Raw genomic sequence first — 15,265 nt, 5'->3', positions numbered from 1 at the left:
TTCCTCTGGACTAGAGAATTCTCATGTTTCAAACTTTTTTTAATTAGGAAAAATTATTTTTTTAATCAGGCCCTTATCTTGACTGTACTGAGATTGACCCAATAGAAACAAAAGCTAAAACAATCAAGTCCCTTGTCTGTTTCAACATTGTTAAAAGGTGGTGACCAAAACTGCATAACATTCTGCATGTGGTGTCTCAAAGCAAAATACAATTAATCTAAACAAAACTTTATTTCTGTACTCCAGTCCCTTAATAAACTTCCCCTTTTGGCTGCTTTTTGCCAATCTGAGCTGGATTGAAGATGGCTGGGATGATGCAAAACAAATCTAGAACCTCCAAGTATGTTTTTAAAAGTGGGGGTCACAGATTATCCGAAGCAGGTTATTCAGTGATGATTTGCATTTTAAGCTTAAGATACACGGCAGGAAAAAACATGATAGAGGCAGGAGTCACTTGTCTGTTTTTAGTAACTGCCTCCTTTCTTTGTCCTTTGTCTCAAACTGACTTGGGTGCTGAGAAGATCTTTCACAGTTATGACTTAACACTCCCTATAACCTCCATGCATCTGTAAATATATTTAATTTCTTCTAAGGGCTGACTTAACGTCCTCTGTTTGAATAGCTGTGGCCAAAGAACAGGCTCCCAATGTGTCACCTGTCCTTAGTCTCAGCCAAAGTGTTGACCAATCTCTTGGTTTGTCTCATGGATGGTACCATTTTAATTTCTGTCAGAGACTCTTCTGAATAAGACAGAGTAGACCTCTTCAATTACACTTTTGCAATTCTCCCTGTCAATTTTTTTTTCTATACGTTTGCTTCTGAGTTTATCATAGAGATGACAACTAGTATTTTGTGGGGTGGCCTTGTACTGTGCTTACTAATTTTATTTGACACTATTCAATGGTCTAGTAGTATTATCACTAGACTGTTAATCCTGAGACCTAGGAATGTTCTGGGGATCTGGGTTTGAATCCTGCCACTGCCAACAGTGGAATTTAAATTCAGTTAAGAAAATGTGGAAAGAGGAGTCTAATAGCCACGAATCCATTAGATTACTTAGTGTGGAAGCAGACCCTTCAGCCCAACAAGTCCACACTGACCCGCAACCCACCCGTACCCCTAACCTAACACTACAGGCAATTTAGCATAGCCAATTCACCTGACCCGCACATCTTTGGACTGTGGGAAGAAACCGGAGCACCCGGAGGAAACCCACGCAGACATGGGGAGAACATGCAAACTCCACACAGTCAGTCGCCTGAGTCGGGAATTGAACCTGGGTCTCAGGCACTGTGAGGCAGCAGTGCTAACCACTGTGCCACCATGCTCAGTCAGTTGACTGACTGAGGAAAAACCCATCTGGTTCACTAAAGTCCTTTAGGGATAAAACTGGCATTTTTACCTGGTTTGGCCTGCATCTGATTGCAGACCTACAGCGATGCTACATGTTGATTCTTAAATTGACCTCTGGGTAATTAGGGATGGGCATTAAACACTACCTGAGCCAGCGCTACCCTCTTCCTGTGAATAGTTTTTGTTTAAAAATTGCCATGACACCAGGAATAGCTTTCTCTAATCATCATGGTGCCTTGGCAGTAGGATCTTATGTTGACTTCAGCTTACAGAAGGTGCCTCAGTTAAACATATCACCTGAAAGATGGCACCTGAGTGTAATACTTCAGTAATGTACTGAATGATCAGCTGGATCATATGTGTGGCTCTGGAGTAGGATTCAGGCTACAGGTGACTTTGGGTTTGTCTGGAGTCACATACACCATAACAAGGCAACATACATGTGCCCCAAGGGGCATTCTAGTGTAACAGCCTCTTAAATGAGGTGGTCAAACTGCCTGCTCTCATGCAATTAAACTCTGATAAAATCAACCTGCAATGAAGGAAAAAGGATTATTAATTCACAGTATGTAGGTGTTGCTAGTTGGCTAGTGTTTATTACCCATCTTCAGTTTGCCTCCAGAAGGTGACGGTGAGCTGCCTTCTTTTTTAAAAAAAACTGCAATCCATTTGCTGTTGGTTAGCCTGTTAAGCCATTAGGGATTTTTGTTTGAGCAACACTGGGGAACCTGATATTTGAGTGAGGATAGTGAGTGGCTTGGAGGAAAACTTTTAGGTGATGCTAATCCCATCTACCTCTTGCATGTTGCACTTCTGAAGTGTATTCATAGATGTACAAGCTATCTAATGAGCATTGGTTAATTTCAGCAGCATATTTTTAGACAGTACACAGCTTTTAACAAGTATTAGTGTTGGATATTTCTGAATGTGGTGTCAAATTAGCGGGCTGCTTTGTCCTTATTAGTTTCAAGCTTATTATTATAATAATAGTCATAATATATGGCTAATCTATAATTTTTGCCTATAGTGAATTTCTAATTTCAATGACTTAAAAACGTTGATTCAGTTGCTAGCCACTGATGATGTTCAGCCTGTTATGGGACATTCGTTAGGTGAGAACAGTAAAACTAGATTCCAATGTCAAGTAACTTACTCTCCAAGCACTCAAACATTTGGAAGAATGCTAACATTCATTACTGCATATCTCAATGTAATCTATTAACTGTAGAAAGAGAGAATTGAGATCGGGACCAAGATCTATCTGATGAAACTTCGGGGATGAATCTGCTATCCATGGTTATTTTTTTTAAATGTCCAAGGTGATATCAAACTCAAAGACAGAATTGTGTAAAGATTGGTGATAGATCAGATGTATGGGCAAAATATAAAAAGCAAAGAATTTCTAAAATATTAATGAAGGAAAAATGAGAGTACAAGAGAAAGTTTGCCAAAAATATGAAAACATGTAAAATATTTCTTCAGATTAATTCTTACTCTTAACACTTGTTAAAAATAATCTGGGGAATTGTTAATAGTTGATAGAGATGCAAGATGAAATGAATAGGTATTTTGTATAAGTCTTCATTATGGAGTAGCATCCTGGAAATAGCTGTAAATCTGAAATTGGAAGGGAGGAACTTGAGAATATTACAATTAGTAGGGAAGTGGCACTGAATAAATTGTTAAAACTTTGAGTTAACAAGTCCCACGTTCTCCTGGATTTCATCCTAGGGTCTTAAAAGAAGTAGCTGGTAAGATAATTGATATGTTGGTTTTGATTTTCCAAAACACATTAGACTTGAGGAAGGTTCCTTCAGATCAAAAACAGCGAATGTAGTTCCTTCATTTAAAAAAAAGGGAGGGAAACAGAAAGCAGGAAACTACAGGGAAGTTAACATTTTTCATTGGGAAAATATTCAAAGTTATTGTTAAAGATGTTACAATACTGTACGTGATTGAAATGAACAGACAGGGCCAACATGGTTTTATCAAAAGGAAGTTGTTTAATTTATTGGAGTTGTTTTGAAGAAATATCTTGTACTGTAGATAAAGGAGGACCAACAAATCCATTGTATTTTTTTCCAAAGGCATTTGATTAAAAAGTTATTGCAAGAAATTAAATTTCATCGTGTAGGGGGTAGCATATGGCATGAATAGAAGATTAGCTGGCGAATAGAGAGAGTCGGAATAAATGGATCTTTTTCAGGCTGTGCAAGATGTCTCAAGTAGTGTACTACACCGGTTGATGCTGGGCCTCAACTCTTTGCAATTTATATAAAGGCATCAAAAGTATACTAACTGAATTTGCTGATGACAGAAGATAGGAAAGAAAGTGGATTGTGAAGAGGACAGAAAGAGTCTCCAAAGTGATAGGTTGCAAATGGACAAAAGTCTGGTCATGGAGTACAATGTCAGAAGGTGTGAAATTGTCCATTGTGTCAGAGGGAACACAAGAAGTATATTATGTAAATAATGAGAAGTTACAGAGCTGTGAAATGTAGAGAGATCTGGTGTCCTTCTGCATAAGTCACAAGGTTAGTATACAGGTACAGCAAGTAATCAGGAAAACTAAAATAATGTTAGGTTTTATTGAGATGAGAATTGAATGCAAAAGTACAGAACTTCAGTTATAATGGGGCAGTGGTGAGATTGCATCTGGAATACCGTGTTCAGTGCTGGTCACCATGCTTACGGAAGGATGTTAAATATGTTGGAAGCAGAATGGTGAATATTGAAAGACCCAATAAGTGGAATCGGCAAATTGCTTTGAGGAAAGGCTAGGCATGTAGCCAATTCTGTTTCGAAGAATCAGAGGTGAATTAATTGAAATATATAAGATTGAGGGGACATGACAGAGTGGATGTCAAAAGAATGTTTCGTCTTGTAGCAGAATCTAGAACTAAGGGTTATAATTTTTAAAATAAGGGGTCCCCATTTTCAGATGAAGGAATTTTTTTCTGAGGGTTGAGTGTCTTTGAAAATCCTTTCTCAAAACCTAGTGGATCCAGGATCTTGAAACATTTTAAGGAGATTTACCTTTTGATTATCATGGATGAAAGATTTTCAGGGATATGCAAAAATATAGAGCTGAAGATAAAATCAGATTTGCCTTCATCTTACTGAGTGGACCGAGGACCAAATTGATTAATGTTCCTTGTTCAAATGTCTGTACTGTGGTTTACTGGTGGAGGAAGTCAACACACTGTTACTGCTGAGAAGAGTGGCAATACACTGCTGACTTACTAATTGACTTATCCCAATGGGATTCTTCTATCTCAAACATTTACCCCAAGAAAGAAAAACATAACTGGAAGATTATGCAGTTAGATTTCCTCACCTTGGATTTTCTGCTGTTTTTATATGCACCATTAATGCCAGTGCTAAATGTTTAATATATTTTGGCTGGGTTTGAGAAACTAGCCTGTATCTTAGAAAGTGACTTATTCTTTTACCCAGCTCCTAAATGATATGAGCAATGGGGATTCAATTAGGAAAATATTGGTAAGATCAGAAAAATTAGACTCTTAACATTAAGTGAAAATATTTGATTTTCACACCCAAGGTTTAAATGGCAAGCTGAAAATCTTGCTAGTGAATGGTGAGAGGCTTATTTGTATGCATTACATCTCATTATTACCTTGTTTATATATACATATAAAACTGATTACAAACGATGTAGGTGGCCTAATTAGTAGGTTTATGGATGACACAAAGACTGGGGGAAGATATAGCAGGACATAGGGTGGAGAAATGACACAGTTTAATCTGGACAAATGTGAGGTGGTGCATTTTGGAAGATCTAATGCAGGTGGGAAGTATACAGTAAACCCTTAGTAGCATCAACATAGAAGGATCTAGATGTTTCCTGAAGGTGGCAGCACAGATGGATTAGGTCAAGAAGGCATATAACTTCATCAATTGGGCCATAGCATATAAAAATTTGCAAGTCATATTGCAGCTGTATAGAACTTCAGTTAGGCCACATTTGGAATATTATGTACAGTTCAGGTTGCCATACTACCAGAAGGATGTGGAAGCTTTAGAGAGGGTCCAGAAACATTACCAGAATGTTGCCTGGTTAGGAGGGTATTAGCTATGAGGAAGGATTGGACAAATTTCATTTATTTTCATTTGAACGTCAAAGCATGGGTGATACGATAAGATGTTTAGAAAATTGAGAAGCGTGATAGAATGGACAGTTGAGGTCATTTTCTGAGGGTAGATATGTCTATTAAATCTGTGACAGAGTTTTAAGGTAAAATAATCATACAGCACGGAAAGACACCCTTTGGTCCAACCCAGACTATGCTGACAATAATGCCAAATTAAACTAGTCCCACTTACCTGCTGCTGGCCCATATACCTCTAATCCTTTCCTATTCATGAACTTATCCAAATGTCTTTTAAATGTTGTAATCATATTCACATCCACTACTTCCTCAGGAAGTTCATTCCACATTTGAACCACTGTACTTTGTTTTTTAAAAAGCCCCTTTGTGTCTTTTTAAATCTCTCTGGATAAGTTTAAAAAAGATATGAGGGTTTTTTTAACATGGGGAATGCCTCATTGAGGAGGTGTGGAGGCAGATAGAATAGCGACATTTAAGGGTATTGACAGATTTTAGCTGTATGGAGGCAAATGTTTTTCAGTTTAGAGAGGCATCATGTGTTGGCACTGTTTTGATCTGTATTCTAATGTCACTTAATATGTATACAATTTCCAATTCTCTCTCATGATGGAGAGGAACTAGACAGTGACAATTCCTGTCATGAAAGTAAGGGCAGGTATCTGGCAGCTCTTGCTCATTGCTTGTTCCTCTGGGCCTCCACCTTGGCCAATGGTTCCAAAACATCTCCGGCTGTGGCCTATGGGCAGTGACTGCCTGCACCTGCCATCCACAGAGGGTGGCATTGGACATGCACCCACTGCTTCATTGTGGTGCATTTTCGACTAACTTAGATGCAGTTCTCCACTTTGATACTGCATTTTGAAGCACAATGACACCTTGCATTGTAATGCTGCTGCTAGGCCACTTAGCATGCAGGGACAGGCACCCATCTCATTCATTGGAGTGGTATATCTCAAGGTTCTTCGCTTGCTTGGTTAATCCTTACTCACTTTGCACTACTTAGTTGCTCACAGCTTCTCAGCCTTGTCTTTTGGCATTTTGCCACCTCATTCAGAAGTTAAGGGTTCATCATAATTTTGTCTTGCATTGCCATTTAATGCATGCACAAAGCTAGACAGTTTGCTTTAGTTGGCAGCAGTGATGAGGTGGAGGTGGAGGTGTCGCTGTTCAGTACTGTGCTAGGTCATTGTCACATGTATACCATGTGCCAGCAGTTTATGCAGCAAATACACTTTATGTGACCACGATTCATTAGTCCTCAGAGAAGTCCAGGGGAACAGTCAGTCAAGGGTAGCATCCAATGTCAGTCCAGGACTTAGATATAGCCATTCCTTGTAGTCATGGTCAGAGGTTCCATATCACTATAGTCTGAAGAATGAGCCATGGCCAGTCCTATAGGCCCAGTCCAGAGATTAGCAGTAAGTCAATGCAGAAACTGCACAGACTCTGTCAGGCATCCAGTCACTCAATGCAAATGTTCTTCCAAGTTGGTCAGGGATCACGATCAGACCTGGTGAATGTAAAGGGGTTTATCAGGGGCCACCACCTGGATGGGAAGTTGAGAAAGTCAATTATGGGGATTGGAGGCACCATGTTGGGCTACAGAGGGTTCAGTAATTATGACAATACTGCGGTTAAAGTATTTAGATGAACAAGTGGCAATTCTGATTTTAAGGGCTGTTGTGGTCAGCATGCAACTCACTCTCATTCTCATCCGAAATGGAAAATGGCTGCAGCGCTCAAGTTGAATGGGTGCAGTAAGCATTCATTTCTTCTCTTTGCATGCAGGCTCTATGTATGACCAATGTGAGTCCCTTCTTTGAGTAACTGTATTAATCAGACACTTACACAATCAGACCCCTGTAAATCATTGTATACCCTACATGTGAAAATCTTGTAGTGTCCAACTATGTGGGATACAAATCATGTTCGTAAGCAACCATAACCATGTCATTGGTTATTACAAACTGATCTGAAGTCATCTCTGTGAAGCAGAATTAATCATTGGCAAACTGAAAAATGTAAACTATGAGTCACAATTCAAAAAGACAATGTGTAGCCTACAACATCCTGGATTATGTGGAGTTTGTTTCCTTTCCCCTTGAACTGTAAGATTTTGCCAACATGCTGTTATGTGCAATTCTGCCAACATAGATGGTGTGGGGGCAGGGTCAAGGCTGCAGTAATCGTATTGCACCTACAAATCCCTACTTTAATTGCACTACATATGTCAGAATAAAGTCCAGTACATGTAGGCATGTAAAGGCATTCCCACATAGATGTGACAGTCAAGGTGGCACAACTTCTTCCTCAGGTGAACTTCAGAAATTTGGCATGTCCATAAGGACCTTCACTGACTTCTACAGATCCACCATTGAAAGCATACTGTCCGGGTGTGTTACAGCCTGGTATGGCAATTGCTCTTCTCAGGACCATAAGAAACTACGGCAAGGCTGCCAACATCATCAAAGATGCATCACATCCTGGCAATGATCTCCTACAATCCCTTCCATCAGGCAGAAAATACAGAAACCGGAACACCCGCACCAGCAGGTTCAGGAACAGCTTCTTCCTGGCCGTTATTAGACTAATGAGTGGACTCTCCAAAATAATACTGATCTTGCTAATGTTGATCTCGTCTAGCACACACCCTCTGCAATGTAACCTGTATGCCTTTGACTAAGTTTTTTTGATCTCTACAACCTTGCTTACTATGATCTGCCTGTACTGCTTCTAAACAAAGCTTTTCACTGTACTTCCATACACATGACAATAAATCAATCAATCCATGTCCCACTCTCTGGAAGACTATGGTAAACGGTCATTTGTGTGTGATGTGAATATTAAGTGCTTACATTACCAAGAACCTGTTCTGTTTCTATTGAACCTATGTAGCCAATGATTCAGGCACAGCAAGAGCAATTGTCATAGTGGTCCAATGAAAGGCACAAAGAAGTTGAGGAGGAATACACATGCCAGAAAATCCAGGACCTGCAGCTGCTGAACAGCCTCCACATGAAGAGGGCACTGCTGAGGATGCCCTCAAAAGGAAGGCATTCAGGAGATCCGGAGTCTTATCGTCCTCAATGCCTTTCCTTCAGATGAGTGAGGTACAGTGTTGCTGCAGACTGAGGATGTCCTGGGACAAATGTCACAGAACTATACCAGCTGCTAGAAATGAGACTTGCAACTCCAAAGCGTGGGTGGCCAGTCTAACTGTCACGGTTATAACTGAAATGTTATGCTGCTGGCTCCTTCTGAGGATTCACTGAAGAATCATGTAGGATGTGTCAAATTCAACCCAAAAATGTATCAAAGTTGTTACCTATGCAGCTTATGGCAGACCACACTGCCTTATCTTGCTTCCCTGTGATAAGGGCCACAATTATTTTCAATATATTCATGAAGTTTGCAGATGGCATAAAAATAGGTGAAAAGGCAAGTGGTAAGGATGACACAGAATCTGCAGAGGGATGTAGACAGGTTAAAAGAGTTAACAAACTTGGCAGATTAATCATAATGTGGAAAAATGTAAGGTTATATACTTTGGCGAGAAGAATAGAGAAGCTAAATGTTATTAAAATGGAGAAAGACTGCAAAGCTACTGCACAGTGATTTGGGCGTCCTCGTAAGTCACATAAATCACAAAAAGCTAGCCTACGATTTCAACAGGTAATAGGACAAATGGAATGTTGGTCTTTATTTTTGAAGGGAATGGAGTGTAAACACAGAGAGAATTTGCTAAAACTATGCAAGAAACTAGTTATACCAGCTGTAGAATACTGTGAACAATTCTGGTCCCCTTCTCTAAAGAAATATGTACTGGCATTGGAGACAGCCGAGAGGTTCACTGGGTTGATATTGGTTATGGAGGATTTTTCTTATGAAGAAAGGTTGAGTAAGTTGGGCCTTTACTAATTGGAATTTAGAACAGTAATAACATACAAGATTTTTAGGCGACTTGACAAGAAGTTGTTTTGCCTTATGGGAGTCTAGGACCAGCGAGCAATGGAGACTGTTATTATGTCAAAGGAGACCATTATTACATCAAATGAGACCATTATTTCATCTCTCTTCTATTTTGGTGTCTTTGACATTCAAGAATTCTTGGGTGGAGTGGATAGAGTGGCAAGAGTCTTCTACTAGGTATTTCAGTTTTTGGTGGAGTTCTTTTGCTAGTCCGTGTGTCAGTGTGCCAGGGAGTGAGACTATGGGTCTGAGTTTGTCGACCTTAGGTAATCAGAAAAAGCAAGGTGTGTTGGGTCCATCAGGTTTCATTTTTTGGAGATCTGTTTTAATAATTTTGCTTGATTTAGGAAGCTTCTTCAATATAGTTGTGATCCTGAATTCCTAATGTTATCAAAGAATTCCTGAATGTCATCAAAGACACCAAAATAGAACAGGACAAAATAATGGTCTCCTTTGACGTAACAGCCTTGTTCACACCAATTAACATCAGCCTGGCCAAAGAAACACTGACCGCACTACTAGACAAATCAAGAACACAAATATCAGACAGCACCAGCTTCAACAGAAAGGCAACATCCTCAAGCTAGTAGACCTGTGCTCCACTACCCACTTCACCTTCAATGACAAGACCTACAAACAAATCAACAGAACACCTATGGGATCACCAATATCAGGCCTCTTAGCAGAAACAGTAATGCAGAGACTCAATCGAACAACCCTCCCCACGAAGCAACCCAAATTTTGGGTCCATTATAAGATTAGAGATTAGATTAGATTCCCTACAGTGTGGAAACAGGCCCTTCGGCTCAACAAGTCCACACTGACCCTCCGAAGAGTAACCCATCTGGACCCATTTCCCTCTGACTAATGCACCTAACACAGTGGGCAATTTAGCACAGCCAATTTACCTGACTTGCACATCTTTGGTCTGTGGGAGGAAACCGAAGCACCCAGAGGAAACTCACGCAGAAACGGGGAGAATGTGCAAACTCCACACAGACAGTCGCCCGAGGCTGGAATCGAACATGGGACCCTGGTGCTGTGAGGCAGAGTGCTGACCACTGAGCCACCTTGCCGCTCTATGTGAATGACACCTTTGTCATCACAAAATGGAACAAATTAAAGGAAACCTACAACATCAACAACATCCTTATGGCATAAATTCTACAAAAGAGAACAACATTCCTAGATGTCACAGCAGAACAAAGAGTTAATGGAGACCTGCAGAAAGCATCTAAAGGAAAGCAACTCACACAGACCAGATACTTAACTACAGAAGCAATCATTCCAACACCCACAAACAGAGCTGCATCAGGATATTATTCAAACAAGCCACAACACACTGCAGCACCTAAAAGCTACGAGCGCAAAAGAAAAATACTTAAACGGTTTGTTCAAGAACAATTGGTAACCGATAAACTCAGTCCACCAATTCTTAAACAACAAAACCAAACAAGTAAACACCACACGCCTATTAACTATAGCCACATTAAAGACATCTTGGAGATGACCACCAGATCTCTCCGACCCCTTGGTATTGTGGTAGCCCACAAACCTACCAGCACACTGAAACAGGTACTGATGAACCTAAAGGACCCTATACACCAACAGCCAGCAAAACAAATGCTGTTTGCAAAATACCCTGCAAAGACTCTTAACAAACACTACATCAGACAGACAGGCATAAAACTAGCCACCAGGATACACAAACACCAATTAGCCAGCAAAAGACATGACTCACTATCACTAGTATCTTTTCATATAGACGAAAAAGGATACCACTTTGACTGGGACAACACATCCATTTTAGGACAGGCTGAACACAAGACACACATGGGAATTCCTAGAGGCCTGGCATTCAAACTGGAACTCCATCAATAAGCAGATCAATTTGGACCCCATTTACCAACCTCTGAGAAAAAGAACAGGAAATGATATCACCTTCTGAAACAGACCAAGACACATAAATAGAATGTGGGACAGAACACCAGTGCTTCACCGGAGGCTCACTGATGATGTCATCTCGCATGGTGACAAAACGGCTGAAAACAAATATTCTAGTTCAGCGAGCAAACTTACAACCTGGAGTTAAGAATTATTAGATCAGCCATGAATTTACTGAATGTTGTGGCATATTCGATGGGAGGAATGGCCTACTTCAGCTGCCATGTCTTACAATCTTATGATCTGATGCATAGACGGGCTTTAAGTATGGCACTGACTGTGGAAACAAGGGGCTTGCCTACAACTTTCCACAATTTTTGGCAATAAATTAATGCAATTTTACTTTTGAAGTATTTCTAAAATTTCCTTTGAAATTTATGAAATCAGTTGCATCATTTCTGAATTCATAGGTTTTTTTCAATTGCTGATTAGATCGTGTTTGGCAGATTATTATTTTGCAACAACATCAACAACTTGCATTTATCTAGCACCTTTAACTTTAGGAATATTCCAAAATTTGACACTTGGACAGTGAAGATATCAAGACAAGTGAAAAAGTTGGTTTTAAGAGTTGCCTTAATGGAGGAGAAACAAGACGTTTGAGAGGTTCTAGAATTTTACACCCAGTAACCACACTTATTGCTACCAAAGGGGGACAATTAAAAGAAGGGAGTCAGAAAGCCCAGACTAGGTGAGTACAGAGATCCTAGAGAAAGGAAGGAATGAGGCTGAAGATGGGACTTTAAAATAAAAGTGTTGTTGTATCAGGAGTCAATATGGATCATAGAGTACCTTGAATGGTGGATGAGTGGACTTTCTCCAAGTTTGGAAATGGGTAGCAGCATTTTGGCTGTTCAGTTAGAGTATTTTTTTGCCTATTGGAAGTATAACATGAAACACAAGAAACCAGAAACATTGGAGGCACTAAGAGAGATAAAGTTGGATGTACTCAAAATACTGTTGTTTTTAAGTTGCCAACAGTCAGTGTCTGATTATCTAAATTTTTTTGTTGTACATATTTTGACTGATCATTCAAGTCATTTATGTTTCTGATTATCTTTATGGTTCACTTTATGGAATTTTCTTAATATTTAGTATTCTACTGAATAAATTCTCAATTAAAATGGCAGTGTCCCTCACATTGTATCCTTAGAATGCATATAACCACACCTGTAAAAAATAACGAAGTTAGAGACAAAAAAACTAAGAGACAAAAAAAAACTGCAGATGCTGGAATCCAAGGACACTGAAGAAGGGTTACACCTGAAACGTTGACTTCTCCACCTCTTGACGCTGCCTGGCTTGCTGCATTCTCCCAGCCTCCTGCTTTGTCTACCTTGTAAAAAAAAACTAAAACACAGTTTCTTTAGAATGGTAAATTAATCTTTGCCTTCAATCATTCATAGCCACTGGATGCTATAATCAAGTCAGTAAAACTAATTATTCGATACACAAGTGCAACATGCATCATTCAGAGAAATGTATTTTTTTGTTTGTATACATTTTCCTCTTTATAACTGCTCGTTTCTCATTTTAGCATTAGGTTTCTAAACGTCTGATGGCATACTAAACACCTGGTGAGAAAGCTGTAGATTTTAGTCATCCAGAATATACTTGAGTAAGTTCTTACTTAGAATCATAGAGATTCTATGTACAGCACGGAAACAGACCCTTCGGTCCAACTCGTCTACACTGACCAGAAATCTAATCTAGTCCCATTTGCCAGCACTTGGCCCATATTCCTCTAAATTCTTCCTATTCGTATACCCATCCAGATGCGTTTTAAATGCTGTACTTGTACCAACCACCACCACGTCCTCTGGCAGCTCATTCCATACACGCACCACCCTCTGCGTGGAAAAAGTTGCCCCTTAGGTGCCTTTTACATGTTTCCTTCCAGCTTAGAAAAACAAATTAGGTAATTGACACGAATGTTTTACCCAGATTTTTGTTTCATGCGGAAATATTGCATTTCAGTAAAACATAAATCGTGAGTAATCAAGAAATTGCAAAAATAAACAAGGTGGCCATCCTTAAAAACAATCTGCTGTTGTATTTTGCTCTTTCAGGGCGGAGGAGATATTTAAACAGAAATAGATGAGAGTTAAGATTAGAAGAAACCTGTAATCACGTAAACGTAGATGTTAACCAGACAATTTTCAACACTGTCAAAAATTGTCATGAAACAAAAAAGACCTCGACAATGAATGAAGAATGGTATATGTGTTTATAAAGTAAATACAGCCCCTCCCTCTTACTTCCTCAGTTGATCTTTCCTCTTATTTCCGATAACTGAGCTCTGATCTGCTCCTCGCTCCGGCCGAAAGGCCTTTTTTTTCCCTTATTAGGCGATAGCGGAAATTGGGTCCGGGGTGGCGCGGGGTGTTGTGGGATATTGGCGGTATTTCCGGCGACGGTTTTGGAGGAGCGAGAGCGGTTCGATCTCAGGTGAGTGACTGGGGTGGGGAGCGTTCGGGTACTGCACTGCTGGTTCGGGTGCATTTTTTTTTGTTTTAATATTTAGCTTCTTCAACGCGAGCGGACGTGTATCAGTCGCTGTTGTTCTCTTTTCGGTTCTGTACGCTTTATCTGTTATATCGTGGTCGCGTTCTGAGTTTTTTTTACGTGTTCAGGTATACGACTAGGGAGGGCTTTGTGGGGTAGGGCCGGGGTTTCCATGACGACAGGAAGGTGTGTGTGAAATGGGGGTATGTAAATAACTTGTACACTCGGGATTTAAATCGTCGCTGGAAGGAGTTGTTGCTTACTAGACTTCTTGACTTGTGGCTGGGTGAGTCACAAGGAGTGGTTATTTTTGTTTTAGTCCTCGCCTTTTTGGACAACAGTGGTCTTCTGCTGATTTAGCAATATTTTGACCGTGCTTGGAAGTTGAAGACAGACCAGGATTAACTATTTGTTCAGTTATTTGTGTGGATTTTTTCCAAATACATTTTAAGATGCATCTGGTGATGGCGTAAAGGAGGTGTTAACTGTACGAGCTGTGTCCTGGACAGAATAGATTGAAATTTAACAGTGACCTTGCAATTAAGTAAATGTATAAGATCATTAAAACTCAAGCTCCTGAAAAAACTTAAAGTATGAGAAAACTTGAATTTTTTTTAGGCATGGATTTAGTGTCATCCTGTGGTTATTTTTCAGTTGTGGTTTTTTCCTACATGCAGTTGGAATGTACTATATCTTGAGGGGTGTATTAAGTGAATCAATGACTTAAGTTTTTTGAATTACTCTGAAGAGTTTTTTTTGTTTAAAACCTGCACACAAGATGCTGTGTAAATTATAGCATGAATGTTTAGGCTGCTGTAGCAAAGTAACAAAGATTGAAAACTCTACCTTTTATGAAAGAGTTAGTTATACTTTGCTTGTCCTAACTTGCTGTAGCTGGCATGTAACATTTAGGAGGAATGTTTTAATGGCGAATGTGAGACTTGTAGAATCAAAAATGAATTGTGGGTTGTACACTTCATGCAAACTACTTGAGTGGAAATTATGGTTAATTAGGTAAAAACAATGACTGCAGATGCTGGAAGCCAGTTTCTGGATTAGTGGTGCTGGAAGAGCATAGCAGTTCAGGCAGCATTGAGTGGGGGAGGGGATGAAGGTGATAGGTCAGGGTGGAGTGGATAGGTGAAAAAGAAGATAAGCAAGTAGGACAAGTCATGGGGACAGTACTGAGCTGGAAGTTTGGAACGAGGGTGAGGTGGGGGAAGGAGAAATGAGAACTGCTGAGGTCTACATTGCCCTGGGGTTGAAGTGTTCTGAGGTGGAAGATGAGTCATTCTTCCTCCAGGCGTCTGGTGGTGAGGGAACGGCGGTGAAGGAGGCCCAGGACCTCCATGTCCTCAGCGGAG

The 15,265-nt window shown here is 40.0% G+C and overlaps 1 protein-coding gene across 1 annotated transcript in view; it reads left to right on the top strand.

Moving 5' to 3' along the window:
* Positions 1–13,769: 13,769 nt before the first annotated feature.
* cap1 (CAP, adenylate cyclase-associated protein 1 (yeast)) overlaps positions 13,770–15,265 on the top strand; it is a 40,352-nt gene continuing 38,856 nt past the window's right edge. The window contains exon 1 of the mRNA XM_060847467.1: positions 13,770–13,844. The gene's annotated coding sequence lies outside the window, so the exon portion shown is untranslated. The remainder of the gene's footprint in view (positions 13,845–15,265) is intronic.

This window comes from Hemiscyllium ocellatum, chromosome 30 (genome assembly GCF_020745735.1).
Source record: "Hemiscyllium ocellatum isolate sHemOce1 chromosome 30, sHemOce1.pat.X.cur, whole genome shotgun sequence".
Lineage (NCBI taxonomy): Eukaryota > Metazoa > Chordata > Chondrichthyes > Orectolobiformes > Hemiscylliidae > Hemiscyllium > Hemiscyllium ocellatum.
This window is presented reverse-complemented; position numbering and strand designations above follow the sequence as displayed.